This window comes from Lynx canadensis, chromosome C2, assembly GCF_007474595.2.
Source record: "Lynx canadensis isolate LIC74 chromosome C2, mLynCan4.pri.v2, whole genome shotgun sequence".
NCBI classification, from domain to species: Eukaryota; Metazoa; Chordata; class Mammalia; order Carnivora; family Felidae; genus Lynx; species Lynx canadensis.
Genome location: NC_044311.2, coordinates 55,102,971 through 55,115,416, shown reverse-complemented (window position 1 = coordinate 55,115,416; position 12,446 = coordinate 55,102,971). Strand labels below are relative to the sequence as shown.

The 12,446-nt window shown below is 39.7% G+C and overlaps 1 protein-coding gene and 2 pseudogenes across 2 annotated transcripts in view; 1 reads left to right on the top strand and 2 right to left on the bottom strand.

The window, feature by feature from the left end:
* The window catches only part of NMD3 (NMD3 ribosome export adaptor), a 74,245-nt gene extending 62,235 nt beyond the window's left edge, over positions 1-12,010 (bottom strand). The window contains exons 1-2 of one of the 2 annotated variants that reach the window (XM_030330607.1): positions 11,904-12,010; positions 1,314-1,404 (exon numbers count right to left, since the gene is read on the bottom strand). The gene's annotated coding sequence lies outside the window, so the exon portion shown is untranslated. The remainder of the gene's footprint in view (positions 1-1,313; positions 1,405-11,903) is intronic. The other variant, XM_030330608.1, reaches the window with a different exon arrangement.
* Positions 1-12,446, bottom strand: part of LOC115524235 — a 47,677-nt pseudogene that overhangs the window by 27,686 nt on the left and 7,545 nt on the right.
* Positions 11,193-12,069, top strand: LOC115524236 (annotated as a pseudogene).

Here is a 12,446-nt window from a genome sequence, read left to right as displayed (position 1 = left end):
TTAAGGCTAGGCATTATACCTCTTTGTGTCCACTTTTTAATGTGGTCTTTCTACAGGTACCAATAAGACAATTGTTTAGGGGAAGAGCTCGCTTTTTTAAAAAAAAATTCAAATATAGAACTTTGTCCAAGTCAAAGAATTCATTATCTGGCAGTTAATGAGGGTCTATTAATCTTAACAGCAACTCAAACCATTGAGCACTTTTATGGCTTAACCAGAGATGAAAGAGCCACCCCACAAGAGGGTGCAAAAAAATGCAGACCTTCTTAGAACCAGAAAGCTTACTCCCAAAGGTAGTCTAAGAAAGCAAAGGCCTTCATTGTTATAAGTGGTAAGAATGGTGTGGTGAAAATATTGTTTCCGGTTTCCCACAAGAACATGAGATACCTCCAGACACAGTCCCAGGAATCTGTGATAGCAGGTAGATGCTACTATAATGGGATTTTTTCATCACTAACAGAACAATGGAGGTTGAGAAGGCAAAAGCCCCTTATGGGCCAGGACTTCCAATAACAAACTCCCCTGAGAGCGGGCACAGTTAGACAAAGAGAATGCCGCTTGTGACTTTGTGGCTCAGAACCCCTGTTATTCAACTGGCCATCAAAATGCACACCAGTAAGTGCACCTTCTGGCTGAGAGACCAGACAGAATATTCTCACTGGTCACAAAGCCACACTCTTAGGACATAGAACAAGATAACAAATGACACAGCAGACAGAAACAAAGAAAAATTGTGACTATCTCTGGGAAGGAAAGGATCAGTAAAAAACAAGAGTACTCTTTACCAATGCAGAGGCCACTTTTAGGAAATAGGCTTGAGCAATGGCACCCTAAGTATGGTAAAAGGGCCCACAGTGACCACCCAGCTGAATGCAAATGGGCTCATTCAAAATATCTATAAGCCCTAGCTGACCAATAGGATTCTTACAACTGGGCACAGTTACCAAAAAAAGGAAAATTCCATATATTCCCATAACTCTTCACTTCCTCCCTTAACTATAGCCCCCCATCATTGCCTCTTGGCAGTCTCTCCTTTGCTATCCTGCCTGCTGCTCCCTGACAGTATATTCAAAACTTCTATCTCCTTTGTTCTGCCTTGGGTGAATTCTTTCACCGCCCACACGGCCAGCCTCCACCCAATCAGGTTGCTCCACAACAATTCTTTACCAGAATCACTATACCAAAGGAACTAGTTCCAGACATATTTCCCCTGCTAATATACATTTAGAAAAGGAAAAATTCCCTTACCACGCTTGCTTTCATCAGACCCAGCAGGCAGAGAACTGGGAGACTGACATGATAAGAATTCTTACCTTCTGCTGGCTCCTGTCAGAGGTCACAGAATCACTTAGCTGCTGCAGCCTCAGAGCAAGCAAAGTCAAGCCAGTCCTTCGTGGTCACCATCTGTGGGGGCAAAAAAGTTTTCCCTTCTTCCTGTCTAGGTTCTTTGACTGGTCTAAAATTAAGTTGATATAAGACAGACCAACAGGATAAAAACAAGCAAAAGTGCAATAGAATGTATACCTCCTGTATACATGGGAGAGACACAAGAAAACTGAGTAACTCACCCAAATGGCCAAAGGCATCTCCTTAAATACCATCCTCAGCTAAAGACAAAAGAAGAGGTTAGGGGTGGGGAGCCAGTTATGGGAGGTTACCAAGAAAAGCACAGAAAATAAAAAGTAAGGTTGTAATGTAGATGTAATTCCATGCTTTCTCCACGGATAACAGTTTCTAGAGACTAAGAAACTATACCGTTTCTTCTTCATCCTGGTACACTCAGGGAGAAACCCTTACAGAAATGGAGATGTCTCCTATAAATAAATGTACATGTTTCTTACAAAAAGATCACTTCCACTGGGTTTTCAGAGTTTCTCTTGTGTCTGCAGTTTCTTAAAAATAACCAACTTAAAATAATAAATATGCTAAGGAGGCATATTTTGGGGTGGCATATTTTGCTTCCTTTTTATACAAGTAAATACAAATAAATATATATTACACATATATATGTATATATATTGAAGATACATATACATGGAGAGAGATGAAAGTACCAATAACCAGAATACCATAAATACCACCAGAATACCATAAAGATTACTTTAAACGAGAAACATTTGAGCTACAAAAGATGCATAAGGAAATCTTATCTGAAATTTCCTTATCTAACTAAAGCAGAGCCCCCAGAATATACAGCTGCCATTAACCCCCCTTTAAGGAATTTTCCTGTTTGTGAGTAAACGGACTCTCAGAACCAGTAGTTGAGAATTCAGCCGCCATAAATTGCCCTCCAGGGGAGTTTCCAGCCAGGAAGGAGATGGTCCATTAACATTGGGAGGAAAAAGTCTGCATACATTCTCACTGAAACTCTTACTAGCCACACCTTTTCCCCCTACTAAACTGCTATATAAACTATTATGAATGCTCCCACATGTATATAAATAAATCTTGTCCTTTCTCCTGTGAACTCGACTACTGTCAATTAATTCACAGGCCCCCACGACTCCAATGTGACCTAAGTTGGTAGAGAAAAAGTCCCCCCAACCCACAAAAAGCAAATGGTAGAGTAAACGAGACAAGATGTTAATGATAGGTGAATCTAGGTAAAGGGTATATGGGTGATTTTTGCACTATTCTGGCAAATTTTTTGGAAATTTGAAATTACATTCAAATAAAAATATAAGAAAAATACAAAATAAACAAAAACCAGAGCTACTCATTGAAATGTTATCTATGATAACATAAAGAGGAAACTTATTAAATAAATGTTTAGGTATCCATTCAATGCTATCATACAGTCATCGAAGCGGATTTTTTTTTTTTAATGTTTATTTATTTTTGAGAGAGAGACAGAGCTCGAGAAGGGGAAAGGCAGAAAGAGAGAGGGAGACACAGAATCCGAAGCAGGCTCCAGTTTCTGAGCTGTCAGCCCAGAGCCCGATGTGGGGCTCAAACTCACAAACTGTGAGACCATGACCTGAGCTGCAGTCAGAAACTTAACAGACTGAGCCACCGAGGCATCCGAAAGCTGAGGTTTTTAAAAATGTTCCATAACATGGGAAATGTTACACAAATGTTCTATTTTTTAAAAAGATCAGTGGGGCACCTACTGGCTCAGTCGGTGGAGCATGCAACTCTTGATCTTGGGGTCATGAGTTTGAGCCCCATGTTGGGTATGGAGCTGAGTTAAAAAAAAAAAAAAAAAAAAAAAGGAGTAGAAATCAAAACAACCCATACAGGATAATCCCAATTAGGTTAGGTATTAGTTTATGTGTTTGTCCCAGACATCAACTGAGGTACGAAGATCCTGCATCTGTTTTGGGGTGATAGTGGGTGTGGGGGAGGAAGTACCACATCTCTCTTTGTCTTCTTTGGCTCTAAACTTTTGCTTTTGATAAATTATTTGTGTATGGATGCCATATCTCTTCTTTAGAGCTTTGTCTAAAGAAGTTACATAAGTTACATCTCCTTTTTCTTAATTTCCTTCTAAAGCATAAAGTAAGACTTTTGCATGTGTTAGGGAAATAAAAGGCCTCTCAATAAGAGAGACGTCTCCACATCAGTGCAGAAAAGAAAGAAAACTGATTTAGGACTTGTGATACTGTGATACTGTCATTCAGATGACCAAATATATATTTCTTAATATATATTTCTTATATATATTTGATCTTTGTCTACTGCTCCTGGTTCAAGCAGCTCCTCAAACCCTCGGAATTTTGTAACTGTGGAGAGTGATATTGGTGTCTTTGTTATGTTAATGAGGTGACTTTTGGAAAGCACATAATGATGGGGGCTGGTAGCCAATGAAGTCAATGATGTGATTACAGGTTTGGAATTTGGTCCCACCCCAACCACCTCCTCTAGAGGGGAAAGGAGGTAGGGGATGGAGTTTGAATCAATACCAATGGCCAATGATTTAATAAATCATGGCTGTTTAATAAAGCCTCCACAAAACCCCAAATGGATGGTATTTGGAGAGTTTCTAGGTTGGTGAACATGTGGAGATTGGAGAGAGTGGCATGCTTGGAGAGGGCATGGAAACCCCAAGCCCTTTCCCCACACCTTACTTAAAAAAATTTTTTTTAATGTTTTTATTTTTGAGAGATAGAGAGACAGAGCAGGAGCTGGGGAAAGGCAGAGAGAGAGGGAGACACAGAATCTGAATTAGGGTCCAGGCTCCGAGCTGTCAGCACAGAGCCCGATATGAGGCTCAAACTCATGAACTGCAAGATCATGACATGAGCTAAAGTCGGACGTTCAACCGACTGAGCCACCCAGGCTCCCCTTCTCATATCTTACTTTAATATTTCTTCTATCTCTAATAAATCAATCAAACCCAAGGAGGAGGTTATGGGAATCTGATTTATAGCTAGACGGTTAGAAGCACAGGTAATATAGTCTGGGCTTCTGACTGGCTGGTGTCTGAAATGGGGGGGGGGGCAGTAGGGAGCAGTCTTGTAGAACTGAACTCTGTACTGTACTGAACTCAGTTCTGTAGTGTCAGAACTGAGTTAAATTCTTGGGACATCCTGCTGGTGTCTGAGAATTGCTTGGTGTTTGGGATGTGCTCCCACTGCCAAACACACACATTGGAATTGAGTACAAGAATTTAATTTACTACTCTGTAAGCCAACAGAGCAGTACATGCACATAGGTAGCTTGTGAGTAACTCTGAAGTCAGGATAAAATCTCACACAATTAATTGCATAAAGCAGAAGAAAGAATAATTAAACTCTATCTACTTGAGAGACAAAGAGTTACTCAAGATGGTCTGCTAGATTAACTCAGAGTTGTATGTGAATCTTTCAAGGGGGTATGAAGCTCAGACTTTGGAGACATCTTTGCATAGGGAAACAGGAGATGGGGCTTGTCTAGCCCTGGAGAGATTTATCTATCTTTCCAAACATTTGAGTAGGGAATCAAGGACTGTTTTGATTCTAAAGAGACCTTTTCAAGGAGTTTCAAGGAAATATTCAAGGAATATTTCTCTTCCCCTTTACAAGCAGAGAAAAATCATTTTTATTTATCCTCAAATATGTGCGGCAGCTTTTCAGACTTGTGGAATAATGTGTCTGAAGGATGAGACTACAAGACAGTGGCACCTGGCAAACAACTGAAAGCTCAACTTTAAATGTCCTTATTAAAGTCTGCTGGCCACACCAATGACTGGAATTTTGCCCAGAGCATCTTCATCTCCAAAGGCTCTGGCCTCCTGCCATGTTTTCGTATTCCTTTTCTGATTCCACACTTCCTGCTTCTCCTCTTTAGATACCTTCCTCCTCTAGATTTCCCTAATAAACTCAATTCCCCTTGTATTATTATGCAAAGCATTTTATTTATTTATTTATTTATTTATTATTTATTTGCTGGCGCCCCGCAAAGCATTTTTGTTTTAACCACTAACTACGCTCTGACACATCAATGACATTCCCACTCCCAAATGCTTTTTTTTTTTAAAGTTTATTTATTAACTTTGGGGGACAGAGAGAGAGAATTTCAAGTAGGCTCTGCACCGTCAGCATGGAGACCAACATGGGGCTCAAACTCACCAACCTCGAGATTATGACCTGAGCTAAAACCAAGAGCAAGACCCTCAACCGACTGAGCCACCCAGGCACCCCTCCACTCCCAAATGCTTTAATAACTGTGGGCATCAACTCTAGATTCCACTCTTTATCTGCAGAAAAAAATGGGCAGGGGCTTTGCATTTTCAGTCTTTCCCTTCTTCCTTTCTCACCAGTTTCTGAAGGAAGAAAGAAGTAAAGATTGTTGCTCAACTGCTAATAGGAATTATGCTATTGCAGGGGCCAAGGTCAGGTTGCCCCACAACAGGCCACCTTGGCATGTAGATTATTTTGTCAATGTAATTCTTAATCCAGTTAGAAGAATCTAGAACAGTGGGAAATTCCTTCCTCCCCAACACTATCCTTCACCTCCATATCTGCCCCCCCAACAAAGGCAGAAATGTCTATACTGGGTTTAGTTTTAAATTATTAATTTTCTGCGATATTTCATATTTCTTTGTTCTAAGATATCTATTTTATTCATGTCTTATGTAAAAATTGAAATATATCTTTTATTTGCCATCAAGTGATGAGATACTTTTATATGAAGTTAGCAATGATTTTTGGTTTGGTATGACCAGAGGAGGTAAAAAATATGTTGTCAACACATAGCTGAATAATAAATGGAACTGACAACTATATTCAAAGCTCAATTTTAACCCAAGTTTGGAGTCTTAATGTTCTTAAATTGTCTTCAAAAAAATGTGTATCCAAAGAGCACAGAGATAGAGTTATAGAAAGTATAAATCATGTAAAGTCAGCAATAGCCACTGAGGAATTACCACATATAGATAAAGCTGTCTTTCTTATTGTCACTATTACAAGTGCAAAATAACTGCCTGTCACATACCAGGAAATGCTGTCAAAAGATTAGAGAAATTATCAGAGTTTTGGAATAGATCATGGAATTTTCAAGGCTAGGGGAGGTTGGTGTGACTCATCCATGCTTCATGAAGGACCCACAGTAAGATGTTGACCATCAATCTGTCAAGCCTCATGCTGACTTTTAGGAGAAGTTATTTATCTTCATTCAAAATAGAATTCAGTCAAGGAATGCAACAGAGCCTATGAGTTTAACCAAATAGGTAACATAGTCAAAGCACTGAAATTCAGGAACACATGCTCTGGACATTACCATGTCTCCATGATGATCTGCAGAGAATATTTATATTGAGAATATGAGAAAGTCCGGGACTCAGATGTCAATTACAATACTGAAGAGAAAAAAGGTAGTTATGCAGATGAATTATATCAACTGCTCAGGCTGCCGTAACAGAATACCACAGATGGGGTGGCTTAAACAACAGAATTTATTTTCTGACAATCCTGGAGGCTGGCAGTCCAGGATCAAGTTGCTGGCAGGTTTGATTTCTCCTGAGGTCTCTCACCTTGCTTGCAGATGACTGCCTTTGTGCTGTGTCCTCACATGGCCTTTTCTCCATGTGCACTCACCTCTGGGGTCTCTCTGTGTGTCCAAATTTCCTCTTCTTATAAGGACACCAGCCATACTTGATTAAGGTTCCCATTTTAATAACCCCATTTGAACTTAATCACTTCTTTAAAGGCCCTTTCTCCAAATTCAATCACATTCTCAGGTATTGGGATTCGACATATGAATTTTGAGAGGACACAATTCAGCTCATAATATGTATGTATTAAAAGTCAGTAGGGATTGTAAAGTGGTTTTTTAATTTTTAATTTTTTTTTTTTTTTTTTTTTTAGTAAGCTCTACACCCAGCATGGGGCTGAACTCATGACCTCAGGAGAAAGAGTCTCATGTGCTACCAAATGAGCCAGCTAGCTGCCCCTGAAGTCAGCGGGGGGAAAATGTAATAAATTATAAATAAATGTAATAAATGTACATAATAAACTATGTCCCTCCTCATACCATTTTACTCAAGTTTTATATAAACTCTTTTTCCTAGAGCCTAAGGTGTCATCAAATGTAACATTTCACTTCAAGATAATTACTTGAAGTTAATTGTAGAAACTATAGAAAACAGAGACAAATTTAAAGGAGAAAACCCCACTCCAACCCCTTTAAACCTGTCTCTATTTTCCAAAATTTCAATAATGAACATGCATTGATTTTATTAAAAACAATTTTTTTTAACGTTTATTTATTTTTGAGACAGAGAGAGACAGAGCATGAACAGGGGAGGGTCAGAGAGAGGGAGACACAGAATCTGAAACAGGCTCCAGGCTCTGAGCTGTCAGCATAGAGCCCGACACGGTGCTCGAAGTCACGGACCGCGAGATCACGACCTGAGCCGAAGTTGGACGCTTAACCGACTGAGCCACCCAAGCGCCCCTGATTTTATAATAAAAGTTTTATTTTTAAATACATGAGATGAAATATACTTAAGATCTAGTCTCTGTGGGGGGAAAAGAGCAGCCAAATGACAACCGGTTCTCTCTCCTCCTATTTATCTCACTTTCAATTGAGCTACAATTTAAAGAAAAGAAATTACATTATTTCAGGGTTTTGAGAATTAAAAGCAGCCACACAGCACCATAGGATTAAGAACAAAGAGTGTCTTCATCATCATGATTTTACTGTTCAACTATCTGTAATAAAGTGACTTTACTATTTTAAGAAACTCTTGCCCCAAAAAATAAAATTACAAATAACTTTATTCTTTTAGGAATTTCTTGAAAAGTAATAACTAATAACAATAGTGAGCTCAACTCAGTGTATCCACTCTGAGACTTGCTCTGAAACCCTCCCCTCACTGTAAACTATCTAGTTTATGTAACTAAACTATTTAGTTTATGTAAACATAAACAATTATGTCCCAACTTTGCCAATCCTAATCAAGCCCTCCCCTCCACCCCCACAAACCCCTGACTCTCTCCCTCATCCCCCTTACTCTTGCATTGCAAGGCCCACCTTAAACCATATCCTAAAAAACCTCATAAATATCCTGCCTTTACCCTCCCCACTCTGAAACACTGCCAAGACTTTTCGAGGTGGTATTCTGCTTTTCCATCATAAGCTATAAACTCAGCTTTGTTTATCAACAGATTCTTTTGGTGGTACTTTAGGGGAGACAGTTCTCAAGATTCATAAGACTCTTGAGAAATTGCCCAGTTCTACTATCCATTGTGCTTGAGTCCCTCATACATTATCTCTAACCAGTGACATTCTGGTTTCTTCTTGAATACTTCTAGGGCCTGGGATCTCACTATCTCCTAAGTCATTGTCCTTTAGACAGTGACATCTTTTTTTTTTTTAATTTTTTTAACATTTATTTACTATTGAGAGATAGAGAGACACAGAGTGTGAGCAGGGGAGGGGTAGAGAGAGGGGGGAAACACAAACTCTGAAGTAGGCTCCAGGCTCTAAGCTGTCAGCACAGAGCCCGACGCAGGGCTCAAACTCACAAAGTGCGAGATCATGACCCAAGCCAAAGTCGGTTGCTTAACCAACTGAGCCACCCAGGCGCCCCATAAACAGTGACATCTTTGTGAAGTCATCCAGGTGTTTAATAGGGGGTAACAATATCATGACCATGAATATCCTTTGAGTGAATGAAAGGATGGATGGTATATTTCAGTTTTGTTACTCCTTCCAGATAGCTGAGAAAACTATGGTTAACAATTTTATTTTCTTTCTTTTTTGTGTATGTGAATAATGTATTCTCTGTGTAAAATATATATAGGTGTGTGTGTGTGTGTGTGTGTGTGTGTGTGTGTGTGTGTGTTGGGAACGCCAAAAGTAAGTAAAGAGAAAATAAATCTTTGAAATCTGAAAAAAAAAAAGCTTAAGTAATAAATGGAATTTTAGAAAATAACACCTAACTTACTTTCAGAGTTGTATAATTATGTCCTATAGATTTTTTACTTCTTTGTTAGACTCTTTCTAAATTTACTTTGAATTATGAAGATGTATTCTTAACTGATAATAATTCAAAAAATTAATAAAACTAAGATGTGAAAAAAGAGAAGGAAAAAATATGAGAAGCTCCTCCAAATGTATTAATTAGGAAAAATACAAACTTCTGACACATCAAGAAGGAGAATAGCATGGCTGATTATCATGTTGATACAAAAATCAGACACATTTGCCAAAAGCTACTGTCAATAAACCAACTGAAAATAAAATTGAAAATCTTTTCTTAAGTTCTATTTACCAATGAAAACTACTTACTAGTCTAATTACTTCAAGGAGGAAAAAATTGTAGGAATAAGTCTGAATTAATAAGATGTTAGTACTCAGTATACAAAGAAAGATGTGTATGCGTGTCTGGAGTTGTGTTTTCCAACACTAACTCCCAACACCAATTCTCTGGACATCAACTGGTATCCTCCAGTCCTCCACATGACTACCTCTGCATCATATGCCAATATAAGCCTGAGTCCCTTTTACTTCTAACCAAATGTAAGTTCAAATATAGTAAGTTCAATTATAAGTTCAAATTATAAGTTCCCATAATTCAATAGTTTGCTAGAATGGCTCACAGATCTCAGGGAAACACGTTACTTACACTCACCAGTTTATTATAAAGGCTACAACTCACGAACAGTCCGATGGAAGAGAGGCATAGGGCAAGGTATGAGTTAGGGCCACATATGCAAGCTCCATGCCTTCTCTTGACTTGCCACCCTCCCAGCACTTCATATGTTTACCAACCAGAAGCATATCAAATCTTGTGACTCAAGAGTTTTTATAGACTTCATGTCCAGCCCCTGCTTCCCACCCTGGAGAATGGTGAGTGGTGAGTGGGACTAAAAGTTCCAATCCTCTAATCACTTGTTTTCTCTGGTGACCAGCCATCTCCTGATGCTATCTAGGGGTCCCACCCTAAGTCACCTTGCTAACATAAATTCCCGGCATATCCAAAAGGACTTATTATGAATAATAAGTCACTTGTATTACTCAAGGAATTCCAAGGGTTTAAGGAGCTCTGTTCTCCACCTCCACCCTCTACCACACATGGTGTGCATAAAACCTACACTTCCTGGGAATAGTTCCTGGTGCACTGGAGGGGAACCAAGGGTCTAACTTCCCTCTCTGAATATTGACTTCACATGATCCCCTCTGTTTTCAATACCATACTTTAATTGTTAGTATCTCTGAAATGTGAGTCCTTCAGGGATTCTGGAGGGAAAACAGGTTCATTTCTTGATTCTCAGCCAGTCTTTAGCTTATTTTGACCAACAGAATATGCTAGAAGTAATGCTGTGTGACTTCTGAGCTTCAGCTTCAAGAGATGTTGCAGCTTCTGCTCTCTTCCTCTTGGAACCCTGCCCTGACACTGCCATGTAAGGAGACTAGTGTGACCTACGGGAGAAAGAAAGGCCACCTAGAGGAGAACTGAGGCCCCAGTTAACTGCCAGATATGGGAATAAAGGCATCAAGAACCAGCTATTCTGTAGCCAACCTGCGAACTGATCACAAATGTGTGACTGAGCCCAGACAAACCCACATGGAGCAGAGAAAAAACACCACAGCTAAGCCCTATTCAAAGTGCCAGCCCACAGAATTGCAAAAAAATAAATGGTTATTTTAAAACGCCAGGTGATTTATAGTAAAAGTTAACTGATACAGCCTTTTGTGCTACCCAGGGAGGGGTCCGTATGGTGTTGTTTTGTGTTCCTGTTGTAAGTTAAAGGGAAACTTTCACAATGTCTGGGGCCCTTGATGTCCTATAAATGAAGGAGAAGGATGTCCTCAAATTACTTGCAGCAGGAACTCACTAAGGTGGCACCAACCTTGACTTCCAAATGGAATAGTACATCTACAGAAGGAAAAGTGATGGTATCTACAACATAAATCTGAAGGGAACCTGGGAGAAGCTTCTGCTGGCAGGTCAAGCCATTACTGCCATTGAAAGCCCAGCTGATGTCAGTGTCATATCATTCAGGAATACTGGCCAGCGAGCTGTGCTGAAGTTTGCTGCTTCTGTTAGAACCACTCCTATTGCTGGCCACTTCGCCACCCAGATCCAGGCAGCCTTCCAGGAGCCAAGACTTCTGGTGGTTACTGATCCCAGGGCTGACCACCAGCCTCTCACAGAGGCATCTTATGTTGACCTGCCTACTACTGCTCTGTGTAACACAGACTCTCCTCTGCGCTACATGGACACTGTCATCCCATGCAACAGCAAGGGAGCTCACTCAGTGGGTCTGATGTGGTGGATGCTGGCCCAGAAAGTTCTGCGCATGCAAGGTACCATTTCCCGTGAATACACATAGGAGGTCATACCTTAGCTCTACTTCTAATGGGATCCTGAAGAGATTGAAAAGGAAGAGCAGGCCAACACTGAAAAGGCTGTGACCAAGGAGGAATTTCTAGGTGAGTGGACTGCTCCAGCTCCTAAGTTCATCGCTACTCACCCAGAAGTTCGGACTGGTCTGAAGGCATGCAGGTGCCTCTGTGCCTGTTCAGCAGTTCCCCACTGAAGACTGGGGTGTTGAGCTTGCCAGTGAAGACCGGTCTGCAGCTTCCACTGCTCAGGTCACTGAATGGGCAGGAACAACCACTGAGTAGTCTTAAGCTGTTCTTCTACAAAGGCAAACAAAATGGAAATGAAGTTGATGGAAAATAAACAGTTTCTAATAAAATAAAATAAAAGTTAACTGATACAGTGGCAAGGTATAATGTTCTCTGCAGCTTATCTTCAAATGTTTTAGAAAAGAAACTACACACACACACACTTTTGAGAGAGTATATATATATATATATATATATATATATATATATATATTTTAGAGAAGTAAAGCAAATATACCAAAATATTAGTGATTACTAAATTTAGGTGAAAGGTATATGGGTACTCACTCTACTATCCTTTCCATTTTTATGTACATTTACAACTATTAAGTTAAAATTTCAGGGGAAATAAAATTTAAAATACAGAAGAAAACAATAGTGACAAA